Source organism: Lactuca saligna, chromosome 7 (assembly GCF_052625555.1).
Source record: "Lactuca saligna cultivar CGN05327 chromosome 7, ASM5262555v1, whole genome shotgun sequence".
In the NCBI taxonomy this organism is placed as follows: Eukaryota; Viridiplantae; Streptophyta; class Magnoliopsida; order Asterales; family Asteraceae; genus Lactuca; species Lactuca saligna.
The window spans coordinates 94,437,730-94,456,809 of record NC_136423.1 but is presented as its reverse complement, the minus strand read 5'-3'; positions in this window follow the sequence as shown (position 1 = coordinate 94,456,809).

Sequence of the window (19,080 nt, the reverse complement as noted above, 5' to 3'; positions counted from 1 at the left end):
GCGGATAAATGGGAATGGATGGTCATTGTCAGTGCCTTCACTCTACGACCTAAGTATTCTTTCAGGATGAGGGTGTTAGCTACCACATTGGCCTTGCCTGGATGATAGTGTATCTCACACTCATAATCATTGAGTAGCTCTACCCATATCCGTTGTCTCATGTTCAATTCTTTCTGATTGAAAATATGTTGCAGACTCTTATGGTCGGTGAAGACAATACACTTGGTTCGGTAGAGATAATGTCTCCAAATCTTTAACGCAAAGAACACTGCTCCCACCTCCAAATCATGAGTTGTATAGTTGACCTTGTGTTTTTTCAGCTGTCTCGAGGCATAGGTAATAACCTTTCCTCGCTGCATGAGCACACAACCTAGGCCTTGATTGGATGCATCATAGTAGGCCACGAAGTCCTCCGTCCCTTCATGCAGAGACAAGATAGGTGCGCTGCATAGGGCCTGCTTTAATGTTTGAAATGTAGTGTCTTGCTTTTCTCCCCAACAAAAGGGTACACCTTTCTGAGTCACGATGGTTAAAGGCTTAGCAATCCTGGAGAAATTCTGGATAAATCTGCGATAGTAGCCAGCAAGACCCAAGAATGGATGGATTTCTGTGGGATTCTTCAGTGCTGACCAATTCTTAATCGCTTTGATTTTGGAAGGGTCCACATGTATGCCTTCCTCGCTAACCACGTGACCAAGGAAAGTTACCTTTCGTATCCAGAATTTTCACTTAGAGAATTTCGCGTATAGTTTCTCATCCCTTAGTGTTTCTAACACTAGTCTCAAGTGTTGTTTATGTTCCTCCTCACTCCGAGAGTAGACAAGTATATCATCAATGAACATTATTATAAACTTGTCTAGGAAAGGGCAACACACCTTATTCATCAGATCCATGAATACCGTCGATGCGTTAGTTAGACCAAAGGGTATTACCACAAACTCGTGATGACCATATCGAGTCTGAAATGCTGTCTTAGGAACATCACCCTCATGGACTCGTAGCTGATGGTACCCTAATCTTATGTCTATTTTTGATAATTATTCGGCTCCTTGAAGTTGATTAAAGAGTTCGTCGATTCTGGGAAGAGGATAACGGTTCTTGACGGTAAGCTTGTTCAGTTCACGATAATCTATGCATATCCGAAAGGATCCATATTTTTTCTTCACAAACAAGACTAGGGCTCCCCAAGGTGAGGAACTTCATCTGATGAATACCTTGTTGAGTAGTTCATTGAGCTGGCTGGATAACTCTTGCATTTTTGTAGGAGCTAGACGGTATGGGGATTTATCTACGGGCGTAGCTCCGGGAATTAAGTCGATACGGAACACGACTTGGCGCTCGGGAAGGATTCTGGGAAGCTCTTCGGGAAAGACATCAGGAAAGTTGTAGACTTCGAGGATGCTCTCGAGGTCTTTAACCTTCTACTTCTCATTCACGACAGGAATGCATGGCACTTTTTTCGTAGATAATTCTGAGCTTTGATGCATGAAATGATATAGAGGTTTGAGGTGAGTTTATCGCCATAAATAATGAGGGTTTCGCCATATGGAAGATTGAGGCAAATGGATTTCTCATAACTAAGGATATCAGCACGATTGGGGCTCAACCAATCCATGCCAATGATGACATCGAAGCTTTTTATGGAAACCGACATAAGGTCGATTGTAAAGGAATGGTCGTTTAGGGTAAGGGTACAACTAATGAATATGTTGTTAGTGCTCTCTTTCCTTCCATTCACCATCTCAATGGTGAATGTTTCATTTAAAGGTTGGGATTTATCCCCACAGCCATAACAGGATTGACTAACACCTGCTCCAGGAGCCAGATTGGTTGGTTGGGTTGGTGTCTTGCAAAATCGAGTTGTGTGCCCCTTCTTGCCACAACAGTTGCATTGAAAATCATGGCAGGGTCCGTGATGATGAAAATTGCACTTGTCGCACCTTGGAAGAGTACCAGGATATCTACTGGCAGGTGCTTAAGCTGCAAGAACAATGGAAGGAGTGGTAGCAACATGAACTGCCACTACTTGTTGTTTCTTGGATGGATCCTACAAAGATTGGCCCTTGCGCTTATTCCAAAAAACTTTCTTCCCACCACTCGTCTTCTGCGATTCAGGAACGGTTGCCACTTCATCAAGATCAACTTCGTGATCTATCAGGGTCTGTGCTAGGCACATGGTGTTGTCAAATGTGAGAGGTTTAGCAGCCAAAACATTTCCTTTAGTTGGGGGCGTCAATCCTGAAATGTACTTATCTATCTTCTTACTTTTCAGGGTGGCCATTCTCGTGCTCCAACTTCTATTAGTAGAATTAAACAACTTTTTGGAACTTAAAAACCATGTTTTCACTTTGTTTGTAACTGAATCCATTATATCTGCATCATCATTTCTAGATATTGAACTATAGTCATTCAATAATTTTGGATTCGCATTGATTGTAATCTTATCCTTCACAACATTCGCATGTTTGATAACGGGTTTCCATTTTTGAACCGGAACTTGCGAATTATGGGATGATGTACTAGCAGTTGAAGAATTATTAGCGAACTTATCAAAGGCACTTTTGATTTCTTGTTCTGAAAACTTTGAACTTTGATATTTCTTTCCTTTCCCTTCAAACCAATTATTGATCATATTTACATCAGTCTTTCCTTTGATGTATGAAACTTTGGTTTTTGATGATATTGAAAGATTTGGAAAATTTGGTTGTTTTGGTGAAAATTTCGCTTTGACTTGATTTGATTTCTTCAAATTTGATGAATTATTCGTGAATTTGTCAACATTTGGAAACTTTTGATTATTTGCAAATTTTTGCGAATTCTCAAATTTTCTATTGTTGTCATATTTGCGAACATATGAAACTTTGTCAACAGAATTTATTTGTTTATGAAAACTCGAAGTTGTGTTATTGTTTTTATTTTGAAATTTTGTCGATGATTTTGAAATTTGTTCTTTTTCATTATTCACAGCTTGCCAAAGTATTGCTTTTCTTGCTTGTCTTTTTGAAACATTATTTTCTGTTGAATAAGTTCCAACCATCAATTTGAATTCTTGAGAATTTAATTTCACTTCAACCTTTGAGTTTTCAACTTTTTCAAAAGGTTTGTTTGATTTTTCACCTTTAACCACCCATTTTTGTAATGATTTTTGTTTTTGAAACATATAAGAATTTTGAGTTAAATTGTTTTCTACTGTGTTTTGATTTGCGAAGAAATCTTCAGTTGTTGACTTTTGATTATCTTTTTCAATCATTTTATTCAACTCAGGATGAATTTTCTCAGTATTTCCAGTAGTGACAAAAACTTGATTTGGAAAAATAGTTTTATCAGTACATACAAAATTTGGATATACCACTGTGTTGGTTTCCAAATAATGTGCGCCTTTGTCATTTAAAATTTTGTCAAATTCTTTTGTGTTTTCAAACACTTGATCAACCATAACCCTTTGATGTATTTCAGTTGAATTTTTCTTTTCTTCTTTATTTTCATTAGTATCATCAGATTTCCAGCTTTCAACTTCCACATTATCAAACTTACAATGTTGCGAAGTTGAAGATTTATCAACTTTATCCTCTACTATTGAATCAACTATTATTTCTTTACCTTTGATCTTAGATGTGATATTAACGATTGACCATTGAGAACAATCAATCTCTTCTTCTTCTTCAATTTCACTGATTTCACTCACATTATCAGAATTTTCATCAATATCAGCATAATTGAATTGCGAAGTAAGAGTTGAATTTTCGGTTTTCTTTAAGATTTTCACTTGTTCACTTTTTGTCAAACTTTCATTTACAATGTCAACCAACTCATCAGCATTCAGAAATTTATCAATTTTGACAATACCATATGAATATCTATCATCCGGTATTTTGTCAAATTGAGCAATTGTTCTTTCGCAATCATAAGAAACAACATCAACTTTTTCACGCTCATACTCAAGAAAAGGTAAAAGTTTCCTATGTTGTTTTTTGCTAATTTCAGAAGAATGATGTAAAGCAGTTAATTTTTCATATAATTTTTTTGCTGAATTACAATAGATGTTTATTTGTGCTAGTAACAATCTAACATCATTCAAAAGATTATTCCTATCACAATCTATGTTTTTGATTTGCATTTCTAATTTTTCCACTCTGCTCTTCTTTATTTCTAAATCCCTTTGTGTCTCACTAAGTTGCACATTCAATTTCTTAGCTTCATTACTAGCAGACACAATAACAGAATCAAAATAAGCCACAGTATCATCAAACGAAATAATTTCAGCATCATAAGCAGATAAAGGAATATTAAAAGATTCAAGAATTGAACGTACCTTGGTTGTCATGGGAGATTTGTCTGTGGATTTAGACATAAAACATTTCCAAGAAATGTTCTCTTCGCAGTCCTCAAAACTTGCGAACATAGCTCCATGTGTTGGATGCCTCATTTCTTCATCATCAGATCCTGAAGACCAGATCTGATACGTTCCACTTTCTTCTTCATCCGATTCTCCCTTAGCAACCAAAGACACTCCTTTGTTCTTTTCACGTAACTCTTCAATCTTTTCAGAATAGTAAGCTTCATCTTTGACTTTTTCTTTCTTTTCTTCTTTCTTTCGCAACATGCAATCAGCTGCGAAATGATTTGCACCATTGCAATAGTGGCAATAAATTCCTGAATCACCCTTCAACTTTTTCTCTTCATTCGCATTCTTCTGTTTTCCATCTGTTTTCTCCATTTTCTTTTTCTCTTCTCCTCCATTTCTTGTTACATCATTTTTCACATCACTATTCTTTCCTTTTGGATTAAAAGTCTTTTTGAAAAACTTTTTAACTTTGTTGTTTGAATAGTATGCTACTGCTTCATCATCGTAGTTCATCAAAAATCCTTGTACATCAGAATTATCTTTTTCATCATTTTCTGTTACTTTTGAAACAAGAGCTAAAGGACCACCAATAGCTTGTTTTGATTCTTCATACATTTCTGTAACCTCACATTCATGTGTTTTCAGTTGATTGTAAAGATCATTCAATGTTGTTGTATCAAAACATTGTTGATTCTTTATCATCATGCTCACACCGTGCCATTCCTTGCGAAGACTCATTATGAAAGTTAAATTGAACTCCATGGTTGATCTAGTAATTCCATACCTATTGCAGCGAAACATAAGCTCATTCAGACGATCATAACAACTTTCTAGAGTTTCTGAATCCTTTTTTCTGAATTCCTTCAGTTCAACGAGGCACTACTTCACAGAGTTGATCTTCATCTTTTCACTACCTTGATATTTTTCTTTTAGAGTATCCCAGATCTCTTTTGCTGTTTTACAACTACGAATGTAATTGTAAACCACAGGAGGTAGAGTACCTCTTAGTTCTCTCATGCATCTCTTTTCATTTTTCTTCAATCGATTGCGTTGTTCTTCAACATCAGTAGATGCAGCAGATGATCCAACTGGTTGAACATTAGCAGGATCTAGTATTGTTCCATCAATACACTTCCAAAGTTCTTCATCAATTCCATTTAAGTAATCTTCCATTCTATCAGCCCACTGATCATAGTATTTTGGAATTAACATTGGAATTTTGGTTGAGGAACCAAGCAAGTGAGAGAAAGAAGTCATTGAATTCATGTTAAAGTTCGCCATTGATGAACACAGAAAATATCTGAAAACTTGAAACCTTGATGAATTTCAGAATTTATCAAACGAATTGATCACAAAACACTAATCGATTACTCGATTTATCAATTCAATTGCAGAATCAATTCAAATCTGAAGATCAAAAGTGATTTTCAAAATCAAAAATGCGCGGAAAATTTTGAGTAAATTTGTAACTCAAAAAGCAAATGATTCTTATAAGAAAATCAGATCTAAGCAGTTTGAATCCTGCTCTGATACCAATTGATGAGAATTGTTATCGAGAATTTAGAACAGAAAAGATAGATTTGAATGATTTAAGATGAAGAACACAGAAAGTAAATATTAATCAGATCTTATATTGATAAAGTCTGATTACAGAGTTAAGCCGAAGTGAGTTCAAGCATCGTACTACAACTTCTAGCCTAAGTCCCTATTTATAGGGAACAATCAAAAAGTATACTAAGTCTATACATTTTATCTTCGCATAAAAATGACTTAGTAAAATAACATAAAATGCAAAACTTTACAAAACACTCTATTCGACTTTTACAATATACATTCACAAGCAGTACTCAGCAAGCATGAGTTCCTTTAAACTCTCCCAGCCCATGGCGTTGGCTACGGGTAGAGTTAGGGATTTGACTCAACCATTCCACCAGGTCCATGCTCTATCGGTGAAGGTGTAGGCAGGAAACTTCACCTTGCTGGCCTCTGAACAAGAACAAACTTCAAAAATTGATTCGATCTTCTCGAACCACCAGGTTACGGCAATGACACCTCCATTGTCGTCGAAGTATTTGGGCTTTGCGTTCATGAAATCTTTGTAGGAACACTCCTTCTGGTGTCCCTGGCCACCATCAAGATTATGGGGATGGGTACCACTTCCAGACCCGCTAGAGCTGCCAGAATTGATCTGCAACATTACGGCAGCCACAACGGTCGCGACAGCTGCTTGGAACACGGTCGGGTCGAACTGAGGAGGTGGTAGCGTTGGATTCGTTGGGGGATTGTTGTTCTTTACGTTGGGTCTTTTTTTTTGGCATCTTGTTCTGAAAATAATCAGGAAGAAGAGGATGGTAAGTCCCCTAAAATTATGGAATTAAGCGATGTGAAACAAGTTATATCTTAGCCTAAAAGATAGAGTGCTCTACCAAGCGAAAAACATAGAAAGGTTACCAATACAAGCAAACTATCGCTGGGAAGAAATAAGTAGCAACACTTGGAATGAATCTATACACTGTATTCGGCTCTAGCTAAACTACTCCTATAGTATTTTAAGTTGTATGCTATGTCCTATCAATATCTTGTTGTATAAATCTTGGTAAGTTTTTGGCTTGCTGCAACACCACAGTCACTCCCAAACATATGTTGGCCATGTCTCAAATAATTATAGTTGATAAGGCTATATTCATCCTAGAAAAATAACTATACAGATTTAACCGTACTGTCCAACATCCAAATACTTTTGTTTTGTTCTACTTATGATATTGTTCCTCGTACGTATGTACTGGTATACTTGTTAGAAAATACTTATATTTTAATAGTATACTTTTAGTTCAGAGCACTTCGGCCCTCTTAGCGTTTATAGTTGTATACCATCTAAGTTTCAGTATACTTAGTTCACTATAAATAATAGCTCTGATACCAATCTGTCACACCACCAAACCGAAACGGCGGAAACGTTCGGGGTGGAAGACTTCATGTATAGTATCACAACAATTGCATCATAGTAATCAAAGTAAACACAGCCATTACATTAAGATATGAATATTTACATCTGTTTGATTCAATGTTTGTGTACATAAAAAATTGGACAAAATATAAAGACATGACTCTATATGCTCTGTCATCTCAAAAGTCGGTAGGAGTTCCTATCCACTGATTTCCAGATAATACAAGAGATTTTGAAAGAGTATCATCATAAAGATGATGAGTTCATAAGAATGTTTTCAGTAATGAAAAACCCTACCAATGAATCTGAAAAATGTGTGCATGTTTCCCAAGAAAATCCAATATTTTTTTCTAACATGTATGTTATGTTTGAAAACCCTGGCTAGCACCAGTATGTATAGTATGTTCTGTTTGAAAACCCTGGTGATGAGAATTAATCTCTTGATCGTTTAGATCTTTTACAGGTATATTAATCAAGAACAAACAAATCAATCACAATAAGAATAATAACACAGTATGGAATCAATATGAAGCTTATGATTCAAATATAGTTACGCCTCAGCAGAGCTCGATGAAGAACTTCCACTATAGAGTCGAGCTAGGGTTTACACTACTTTGGATAAGAAAAATAATAAAATCTGTAACACCGTAAATTTCAAAACAAAATTTTCAAATTTTCATAAAACACAATTCAATTAATATTCATAAAACAACCATATTAATTATCCAATTCAAGTCAATACAAAATCCCAAGATCACAAATGTCAAAAACTCCGAGTGTGTGTGTACGGATCAAGCCGGCGCCTTCCCGCGGTCATCACTAGTACCTGAAACAATAACATCAAACACTGTAAGCACAAAGCTTAGTGAGTTCCCCAAAATACCACATGTAACACATAATAGCCACTCGATGCTATAACTCTGTGGGTCCGTGCACCCAAACTCTGTGAACCCTCAGGTTCTAGCTCTGATAAACATGCACCACATAAATCACATAGAAATAATGCAGTACAACACATCACATACATAGCATACAAATACTCTATCACATAACTCTGGTTACCTACTGAAGGTAAGGTATAGTGAGAATACTCACCTCGCGTATATCGGTATCTCACGAATCCTGGAAATCCCTCGTGCTCGATCCTCCGAGCTCTAATCCTCCTATAACATCATATGTCTCTAGTTAACACTTTATATCTTCTAAGGTTGACTATCCCTAAGAAGTCAACACAGGTCAACTTCGGTCAACGGTCAACGGTCAATGGTCAACTTTGACCGGACTCGGCGAGTCTATACGTTTTCACCAACTCTCTAAAATTCCCTTCCTACACGTCGAGTATCCCCCCCCCCTCACTCAACGAGTTTCACCTGGAAGAATCGCGGGGCCACCCCGACTCAACTCGCCGAGTCTCAAGAACAACTCGGCGAGTCCCAGTTCGACTCAGTCCACCTGTCGTCCCTCTCCAACTTACCCTGACTCACTGAGTCAACCCATGACTCGATTGGACCACTCACTGAGCGAACCCAAGGCAATCTTCAAACTACTCACCGAGTCTGATGAACAGACTCAGCGAGTCCATGCCATGCAACCACTCTAACTTGCTTCTAAGGTCAGATCTGTTTCCATAATATATAGATCTGGCCTCCCTAGACTGATTCATCACGTAAAGCTTCTATCTTGGTGCCCATAACACACCCCATGGCTCATAAATAGAGTTTTGACCTAAGGCATAAGGATTCCAATCCAAAACCTCCATTGATTCCCAAAAAGCTTGGGCAAAGGGACACTTTGGACCTCCAAGGGTCCAGATCTATGGTTTAAACCACATAAGGGACCAAGGGGGCACTAGATCTTGCCACAAAAGGGTTCAACAAACCCTAAATCTAAATAAACATCAACAAGGAAGAAGATAACTCGAAATTATTACCACAATAGTGATGCTCTGGACTCCAAACTCTCAGAAGTGGCTCCACTTGCTTTCCCTTAGCTAGTTCTCTCCTTTCTTGCAAAAATGACACCTCCAAGATCAATAATGGCCTTCTACTTTGATCCTAAATGCTCACACTCGATTAGGGTTTCACTCAAGGGACTGGTGAGCACAAATGACGGCCATAAGGCCCTTTAAATAGGTCTCAAACCCGATAAATTAGGGTTTCATTACACAGCGCTGACTCGCCGAGTCCAGGCGCGATCCCGCGACCAGATCCGTGACCCTACTCGGCGAGTCTGAGCTCCAACTCGCCGAGTCCCCTCTAAAAACACAAAAAACATAAATATACAAGATACCTGAAAAATCCGGCTGTTACAATTCTCCCCCACTAGAACTAGACTTCGCCCTCGAAGTCTCGCTCTGAAAACAGCTCCGGATGCTGCTCCTGCATCATACGCTCTGGCTCCCAGGTCATCTCCGATCCCCTCCGGTGTTGCCACTGAACCAACACCAGAGGTACCTCCTTATTCCTTAGAACCTTGATCTTCCGATCTCTGATGGCCACTGGTCTCTCGGCATAATTCAGGCCTGCATCCACCTGAATATCCTCTAATGGAACCACTGTTGATTCATCGGCTATACACTTCCTCAACTGCGACACATGAAAAGTGTCGTGGATCTGCCCCAACTCTGCTGGCAACTACAACCGATAGGCTTCCCGGCCTACCCTCGCAATCACACGAAATGGTCCTACAAACCGGGGCCCCAACTTGCCCGTCTTCCTGAACCGAATCACTCCTTTCCAAGGGGAAACCTTTAGGAGAACGAAGTCGCCGACCTGAAATTCAAGCTCGGACCGGCGCCTGTCCGCATAACTCTTTTGTCGGCTCTGGGCGGTCAATAACCCCTCTCTGACCTGTTGTATCTGCTCTGTCGTCTGAATCACGATCTCTGTACTGCCCATCACTCTCTGCCCAACCTCACCCCAACAAATGGGGGTCCGACACCTCCTACCATACAACAACTCAAAGGGCGGCATACCGATGCTCGAATGATGGCTGTTATTGTAGGAAAACTCCGCCAAGGGTAAATACGCATCCCAGCTACCCCCGAAATCCAACACACATGCTCGAAGCATGTCTTCAAGCGTCTGAATTGTCCGCTCACTCTGGCCGTCTGTCTGGGGATGATATGTGGTACTAAAATGCAGTTTAGTACCCAACTCCTCATGAAATTTCTTCCAGAATCTGGAAGTGAAACGCACATCACGGTCCGAAACAATCGAGATCGGCACCCCATGCCGAGATACCACTTCTCTCACATAAACCTCCGCCAACTTCTCCGCCAAAGAACTCTCACTGATGGCAAGGAAGTGAGCGCTCTTCATCAACCTATCCACAATCACCCAAATTATGTCAACTCCTCTGGCAGTCCTTGGCAATTTGGTGATGAAATCCATAGTGATCTGCTCCCACTTCCACTCGGGAACCTCCAATAGCTGTAACTTGCCATGCGGTCTCTAGTGCTCGGCCTTAACCCTTCGGTAGGTCAAACACCTCTCGACAAACCAGGCGACGTCCCTCTTCATACAGGGCCACCAATACTCTTTCCTCAAATCCAAATACATTTTTGTAGCCCCGGGATGGATCGAAAATTTCGATCTATGTGCTTCCTCCATCAAAGTAGTACGCGTACCGCCCACAAACAGTACCCAAATCCGGCCCTGATAAGTCATAAGCCCTCGACTATCCGAAACGAACTCTGAAACCAAACCAACGACCTGTTCTCTCTTCTGCATCTCCGGATGCACAACCTCAGCCTGTGCCCCACGAATGGCATCCAGAACTGGAGCTATCACGGCCAATCTCATACATACATTTCGCAGTGGAGTACTCTCCCCCCTGCGGCTCAACGCATCAGCTACCACATTAGCCTTGCCTGGCTGGTACAGGATCTCACAATCATAATCCTTGACCACATCTAACCACCTCCTCTGCCGCATATTTAGGTTAGGTTGATCCATCAAGTACTTCAAGCTCTTATGGTCCATGTATATCGTACAACGAACCCCATACAAGTAGTGACGCCAAATCTTGAGGGCGAACACCACTGCCCCCAACTCTAGATCATGCGTGGGATATCTCGTCTCATGAGGCTTCAACTACCTCGATGCATATGCTATCACATGTCCCTTCTGCATCAGTACCGCTCCCAGCCCTAAAATCGATGCATCACAAAATACCAGAAAATCTTCCATCCCTTCCGGAAGAGCTAATACCGGGGCTTCGCACAACCTTTGGCGAAGCGTCTCAAAGGAGGTCTGCTGCTCAGGACCCCATGAAAATGCAACACCCTTCCGGGTCAATCTGGTGAGTGGCACCGCGATCTTGGAGAAATCCTTCATAAATCTCTGATAGTACCCTGCCAACCCAAGGAAGCTCCTGATCTCAAAGGGTGACTTTGGCACCTCCCAACTCATCACCGCCTCAACCTTGGCCGGATCGACCAATATCCCTTTTTGATTAACAAGATGTCCTAGAAATTGGACCTCCCGCAACCAGAAATTGCACTTGGAAAACTTTGCATAAAGTTTCTCCGATCGCAAAACCCCAAGAACTTCCCTCAAATGCTCTTCATGCTGCTCTCTAGATCTCGAATATACCAGAATATCATCAATGAATACAATCACTGACCAATCCAACATCGGCCTGCATACCCTGTTCATGAGATCCATGAACACAGTCGGGGCATTGGTGAGCCCAAAAGGCATCACCACAAACTCATAATGCCCATATCGCGTCCTGAACGCTGTCTTCTGGACGTCCTCGTCCCGCACTCTCACCTGATGATAGCCCGACCTCAAATCGATCTTGGAGAACCAAGATGCTCTCTGTAACTGATCGAATAAATCGTCGATCCTCGGCAACGGGTAACGGTTCTTGACCGTCAGCTTGTTCAATTCTCGGTAATCAATACACATTCGATGCAAGCCGTCCTTCTTCTTCACAAACAGAATGGGAGCTCCCCACGGCGAGCTACTCGGCCGAATAAACCCCTTCCCCAGCAGCTCCTGAAGCTGCGAGGATAACTCTTGCATCTCTGGAGGTGCAAGACGATAAGGCACCTTAGCGATAGGCGCGGCCCCCGGAACCAAATCAATACTGAACTCTACTTGCCTCACGGGAGGCACACCCGGTAACTCTTCGGGAAAAACATTTGGAAACTCACGCACCACCGGAACCTCCTCCACTGAACTCGGACTCTCGGAGATCACCCGTGTATCCATCACATATGCCACAAAACCCTTACAGCCCTGTTGTAAACACTGCCTCGCCCTAGCGACCGAACAAAAGGCTGATCTGGAACGTGTACCCTCATCGTACACTGAAAGAACTCCCCCACTAGGATCTCGTATGGTCACCAGCTGACGCTCACAGTCGATAACCGCACTGAATCGGCTCAACCAGTCCATGCCTATAATGACACAGACATCACCCATCGCAATAGGAACCAGATCAATCGGAAACTCAACCCCAAAAATCTCTAACACACATCCCCGGAGGACCTCCGTGGCACAAATCACTCTATCGGCAGCTATGGAAACCCGTAGAGGCCGACTCAATGCCTCACGACTAACACTGATATGCTGACTAAAGGCCAAAGATACAAAAGACCGACTCGCACCCGAGTCAAATAACACTAAAGCAGGCACATAGTTCACAAGGAAGGTACCTATGCATAACATAATATAAGCATAATATCTCAACACCAAAATAAATACATAGAAGGAAACGTACCAGCCACAACATTGGGTGCAGCGCGGACCTCCTCCGCAGTCAGCTGAAAGGCTCTCCCTCGAGCTCTCGGCGCCTCGGCCTTCACGGGCCGACTCTCTGTAGCTCTGATGGCGGCAGGAGCAGATCCCTGAGATGCTCCGCGCAACAGTGGACACTCCGCCTTCCGGTGTCCGGTCTGGTTGCAGTGAAAACACACTGCAAACCCCTTGGGGCAGTCCTTGGCCATATGCCCCTCCTTGCCACATTTGTAGCAAGATCCCGCTCGACAGACTCCATCATGACCCTTGCCGCACTTCCCGCAAGTGCGGCCCTTCTGGCTCCCGGGTTTGGGATCAGTGGGCTTGGCCCGCTTGGCTGCCGGCTGAGACTGTGACGGCTGCTGATCCCTCCCCAGAGACTCCGCCTCCTCCCTGGCTTGTGTCTCAAGCTCAATCTCCCTCTTCCGGGCATTTGCTTGAAGCTCAGCAAATGTGCGATACGAGGAGTTCGCAGCGAACTCCCGAATATCCCGTCTCAAAATGCTCAAGTAGCGGCTCATACGTGCCTGCTCAGTGGACACGTGCTCAGGGCAGAACATCGCCCTCTCATGGAACATCCTCGTTATCGCTGTAACTGACTCAGTACCCTGCTTGAGGGTCAGAAACTCCTGTGCCAAACGCTCCCTCTCCACCTGGGGAACGTACTCATCCCGGAACATGGTAGTGAACCTCTCCCAGGTCACCACCGAAAGCTCAGCAGGAGTAAAATGCACCGTCACAAACTTCCACCAGTCCTTCGCTCCCAAGCGAAGCTGGTTCAGCGCAAACCGAACCTTCAGATGCTCAGTAGATGAGCAAGTGAAGAAGCACCCCTCCATATCAGATATCCACCTCATAGCTGCCACCGAATCTTGTGTCCCATCAAACTCTGGTGGTTTGGTGTTGCTGAACTCCCGAAACAGCGACGCATCACCTCCCTGGGGTCTCGCCGCAGCGATCGCTGCGGTAGCCGCTGCAACAGCAGCCTCAGAAAGGGCGGCGTAACGCTCGTCAAATGTCTCAATCAGTGCGGTCTTAATAGACCCGAACATCTCTGGTATCTCATCCCTGATGACCGCAACCACCTCCTCATGAATGATCTGTCGAATCTCCTCATCACTAGCTCCGACACCCTACGGCATATGACGTGTCCTCACCATGATCAACCTCTGAAATACAACATGTGATAAATTAGAATTCACTCGAGAATACTCACACTCGACAATCCATCCCTCCTTGATTCTTGGTATCCCAAGGATTCTTATTTGGACCGTGCACTGCCCTGGTGCTTTTAGTAGTACGGGCCCAATACTATTGTACACACCGTCTCAGTACACACCCCAAATCTTCCTCTTCGGATACCAAATCCCAAGTACTCTATCATGCGTAGACCACTCTCTAATAGATCTCTCATAAGCCCCTCGCTGCTACCTACTCACTCTCAAGCATCTCATAGCAGCTCACCTCTCCCTAGGCTAAGGCATCACAAATCAGCCCACTCTACTCCTATTAGCAATACCTAGCCTACTCTAGCATGCAGATACATCATATCAATATCAATATTACATAAGATAAAGGTATTTTGGGAATTCACCGTTCGGGCGCTGACTGATTGTACACACGTTTCTTCCTGGAATTTGTTTCTTTTTCAGAAAATCTTTTACTGTTAGAAAAGTTAGGTTTTCTTTTGAAAATATCTTTCCAAATCCTCAGTTTGAGTTCAAATACTCCCGAAGGTGTACCCGAATCCCTCAAACCAAGGCTCTGATACCAAATTGTAACACCGTAAATTTCAAAACAAATTTTTCAAATTTTCATAAAACACAATTCAATTAATCTTATAAAACAACCATATTAATTATCCAATTCAAATCAATACAAAATCCCAAGATCACAAATGTCAAAAACTCCGAGTGTGTGTGTACGGATCAAGCCGACGCCTTCCCGCGGTCGTCACTAGTACCTGAAACAATAACATCAAACACTGTAAGCACAAAGCTTAGTGAGTTCCCCAAAATACCACATATAACACATAATAGCCACTCGAGGCTATAACTCTGTGGGTCCGTGCACCCAAACTCTGTGAACCCTCAGGTTCTAGCTCTGATAAACATGCACCACATAAATCACATAGAAATAATGCAGTACAATACATAACATACATAGCATACAAATACTCTATCACATAACTCTGGTTACCTACTCAAGGTAAGGTATAGTGAGAAGACTCACCTCGCGTCTCTCGGTATCTCACGAATCCTGGAAATCCCTCGTCCTCGATCCGCCGAGCTCCAATCCTCCTATAACATCATATGTCTCTAGTTAACACTTTATATCTTCTAAGGTTGACTATCCCTAAGAGTCAACACAGGTCAACTTCGGTCAACGGTCAACGGTCAATGGTCAACTTTGACCGGACTCGGCGAGTGCGCTATGGCGACTCGGCGAGTCTATACGTTTTCACCAACTCTCTAAAATTCCCTTCCTACACGTCGAGTATCCCCTCCCGCCTCACTCGACGAGTTTCACCTGGAAGAATCGCGGGGCCACCCCGACTCAACTCACCGAGTCTCAAGAACAACTCGGCGAGTCCCAGTTCGACTCAGTCCACCTGTCGTCCCTCTCCAACTCACCATGACTCACTGAGTCAACCCATAACTCGATTGGACCACTCACTGAGCGAACCCAAGGCAATCTTCAAACTACTCGCCGAGTCTGATGAACAGACTCGGCGAGTCCATGCCATGCAACCACTCTAACTTGCTTCTAAGGTCATATCTGTTTCCACAATCTATAGATTTGGCCTCCTTAGATTGATTCATCACATAAAGCTTCTATCTTGGTGCCCATAACAGACCCCATGGCTCATAAATAGAGTTTTGACCTAAGGCATAAGGATTCCAATCCAAAACCTCCATTGATTCCCAAAAAGCTTGGGCAAAGGGACACTCTGGACCTCCAAGGGTCCAGATCTATGGTTTAAACCACATAAGGGACCAAGGGGGCACTAGATCTTGCCACAAAATGGTTCAACAAACCCTAAATCTAAATAAACATCAACAAGGAAGAAGATAACTCGAAATTATTACCACAATAGTGATGCTCTGGACTCCAAACTCTCAGAAGTGGCTCCACTTGCTTTCCCTTAGCTAGTTCTCTCCTTTCTTGCAAAAATGACACCTCCAAGATCAATAATGGCCTTCTACTTTGCTCCCAAATGCTCACACTCGATTAGGGTTTCACTCAAGGGACTGGTGAGCACAAATGACGACCATAAAGCCCTTTAAATAGGTCTCAAACCCGAGAAATTAGGGTTTCATTACACAGCGCTGACTCGCCGAGTCCATATCCTGGACTCGCCGACCCTACTCGGCGAGTCTGAGCTCCAACTCGCCGAGTCCCCTCTCAAAACACCAAAAACATAAATATACAAGATACCTGAAAAATCCGGCTGTTACAAAATCGTTACTGACTAATGATGCATGCATGCACCTTAAATACTAAAACCCTAGAGTAAAATAATGCACGGTTGAACAGGTCCAAATCGGCTACCAAAATTGGGCTAAGGACCGAGCCCATGACGCAACACTATAAGCCCAACAATCTCCCCCTTTGCGTCAAATGAGGCGAGAGATTATTTCTGTTGAGTAGGCTTCACTATCTTCACAACTTTGAACAGCTGAGGAATGATAGCAAGAAGTGTCTGCCGAAATTGAATATACCATCTCAGCATGTCAGTAGACAACTTCTTGTCAACTGCAGAATTCTGTCTACACCTGTGAATGATCTCCAAAATATTCTCCAAGCAAGCAGTTGAGAACCGGTGTTTATCAACAAGAGCGAACAGGCATTTTTGACCTTCTCCCCTAACGAACATCACAGTGTGATATTGTGTGTCAATATTTCTGTTAATCATGGTGTTTATGTCGCCAGCCGTTCCCATTGCTCTGATCGTTGGTCGCTTATGAATGGCAAATGCGATTTCTTGATCCATTTTCGCCACTTCATAAATGTAACAAACAAGCATTCTCTTGATGTGGTCGATGATCGGCTGATAATCTTGTGGATTGCATAGCAAAATGTTGTTGAGGAGTATCCAGTCATGAGGATTAAGGTTGGGAAGATCGGCAAGGGAAATGGTATGAACTGAGCTATCTGAGCCTCGAGTTACTTTGAATTTGACGTTGACAAATTTCCCCGCTGAATAAGGCTTCAGTACCTTGACTGTTGTGATCTTTTGTGAGCTCCATGTCAGGTACTGTGGCTGAGCGAATTCCAGATAGAATTCCAACAGATCCCGATCCACCTTCAGGTCCAGAGAGGGAATGCAAGCAGTTGAGTTGAAGCAATGAAAGATAAATGCCTTTTGAGTGATTGGCATATCAAATTGCGCATCCTTCAAGTTCTCAAGGCCAAATGACATGACCGGTTCGAGCCAAAGAGCACTAGGTTCATCTATAGCGTCTTTCTGGAGCGAATGAATCAGTGAGAGGTTGTTGTGATGCTGTGGGGAGCCATAGTACTCACTATTCAGCAAGAGAGCAATGTGATGGAGTACTCTCTGTACAGAGCATGATATGGAAGAGTTTTGGGCTTGGGTAACTCTAATATTTGAGTTTTTGGGACCCTGGTGGTCGAACCAAGGGCGAGACTGGGGTATCCATTTTATCGGGAATTGTTATATTCGGATTTGAGTTATGGTGGTCGCAATCAAATGGAATTGAAGAAGTGGTGTACACACGAGTTACAGGTCATGAGTCATGATTTGAGTGGTTCATCGGGACGAGTGGTTCCAATTCTATGTCAGTCCAGACTCCCGAGTTTGAGTTGGCTCCGGTGTTACACTGGGTAGGCAAAATGAGATTCCAGATTCAGAGATGGGATCCATGTAGAAGGGTGTTGATCATCATCTGATATCTTAGACCGGGGTGGATCAATTTCTGATGGGTTGTAGCTTTTGCTTGGAGTAAAGTGAGCGTCGTGACTTGTGCATCGCAATTAGCCGAGATAGCTATTGTGAGCAGAAGGGCTGTAAAGTCATTTTATTGGGTGTAAAAGGGGTAGCCCTTGGAGGTTAAACCATTAGGTCGGGAGCTGACCTGGTACTCAGAGTTGGGAGTGTTTTATCCAGGTTGTGATTCGATGAGTGTTTATCAAGGTGATATTTTGCATGGGAAGTCTGTCGGGGAGACAGACCACTATAGTTTCCATTTCTGGAAAGTTAGAGCAGGTACATTCACGGAAAAAAAGGGTCCATCCTTCTTCGGTTTGGGAATTTCTATTTGGTTTCGGATGTCATGGGACAAGGATCGTGGAATGTTAAGAGATTTTCCATTTGTGCTACTCGGGTTATTGTTTCTATCTATACAAAAAGAACGATTTCGAGGGTGAAATCTAATTAAGTGGGGTGAATTGTAACATCCTATTTAATCAAATATGAGTTTTGAGATTTGGTTCGTAGAGCCTTAAGAGTGTGACAAGTTCATAGAAGCGTAGAGCTTCTCGTCACCTCTCCGTGGAAGTAAGAATCGATGGAATCGGACTTGTAACAAAGAAGCTATCATAGTTTGGAAGATATGGAAAATTTAGTCCTTATTAAGAATGAGTGGCAAGTGGGTACATTGGGCATAAGTATGGGTACACTTAGCATACCTATGAGAGTGGATTGGATACAAGGACCACCTGGTACGCTGGGTGTACCAAGAGGAACGTTGGGCGTACTGGTCTGTGAATGAAAACCCTAACATTTTAAATGACCCTATATAAAGAATGAGATGGCCTCATTCCTGGCCACCTTCTCAGAGACTAAACCCTCTAAAAAGCCCCAAGCATTCGTCCATATCAGCTTGTGAGTGCATGAGAGCCTTTGGGGTGACTTTGTGAGTCCTTGGAGAGAAGCAGAAGCATTAAAGGGGAAGGAGTTGGAGTCCAGGCTTTGGATCTGATCTTTTATGAGGTTGGACCATCAATTTAAGGTATAAAGCTCAAAGCTTACATATTATTTTTGATTTGTGCATAGTATGGTCCATTTTAGGGTTTTT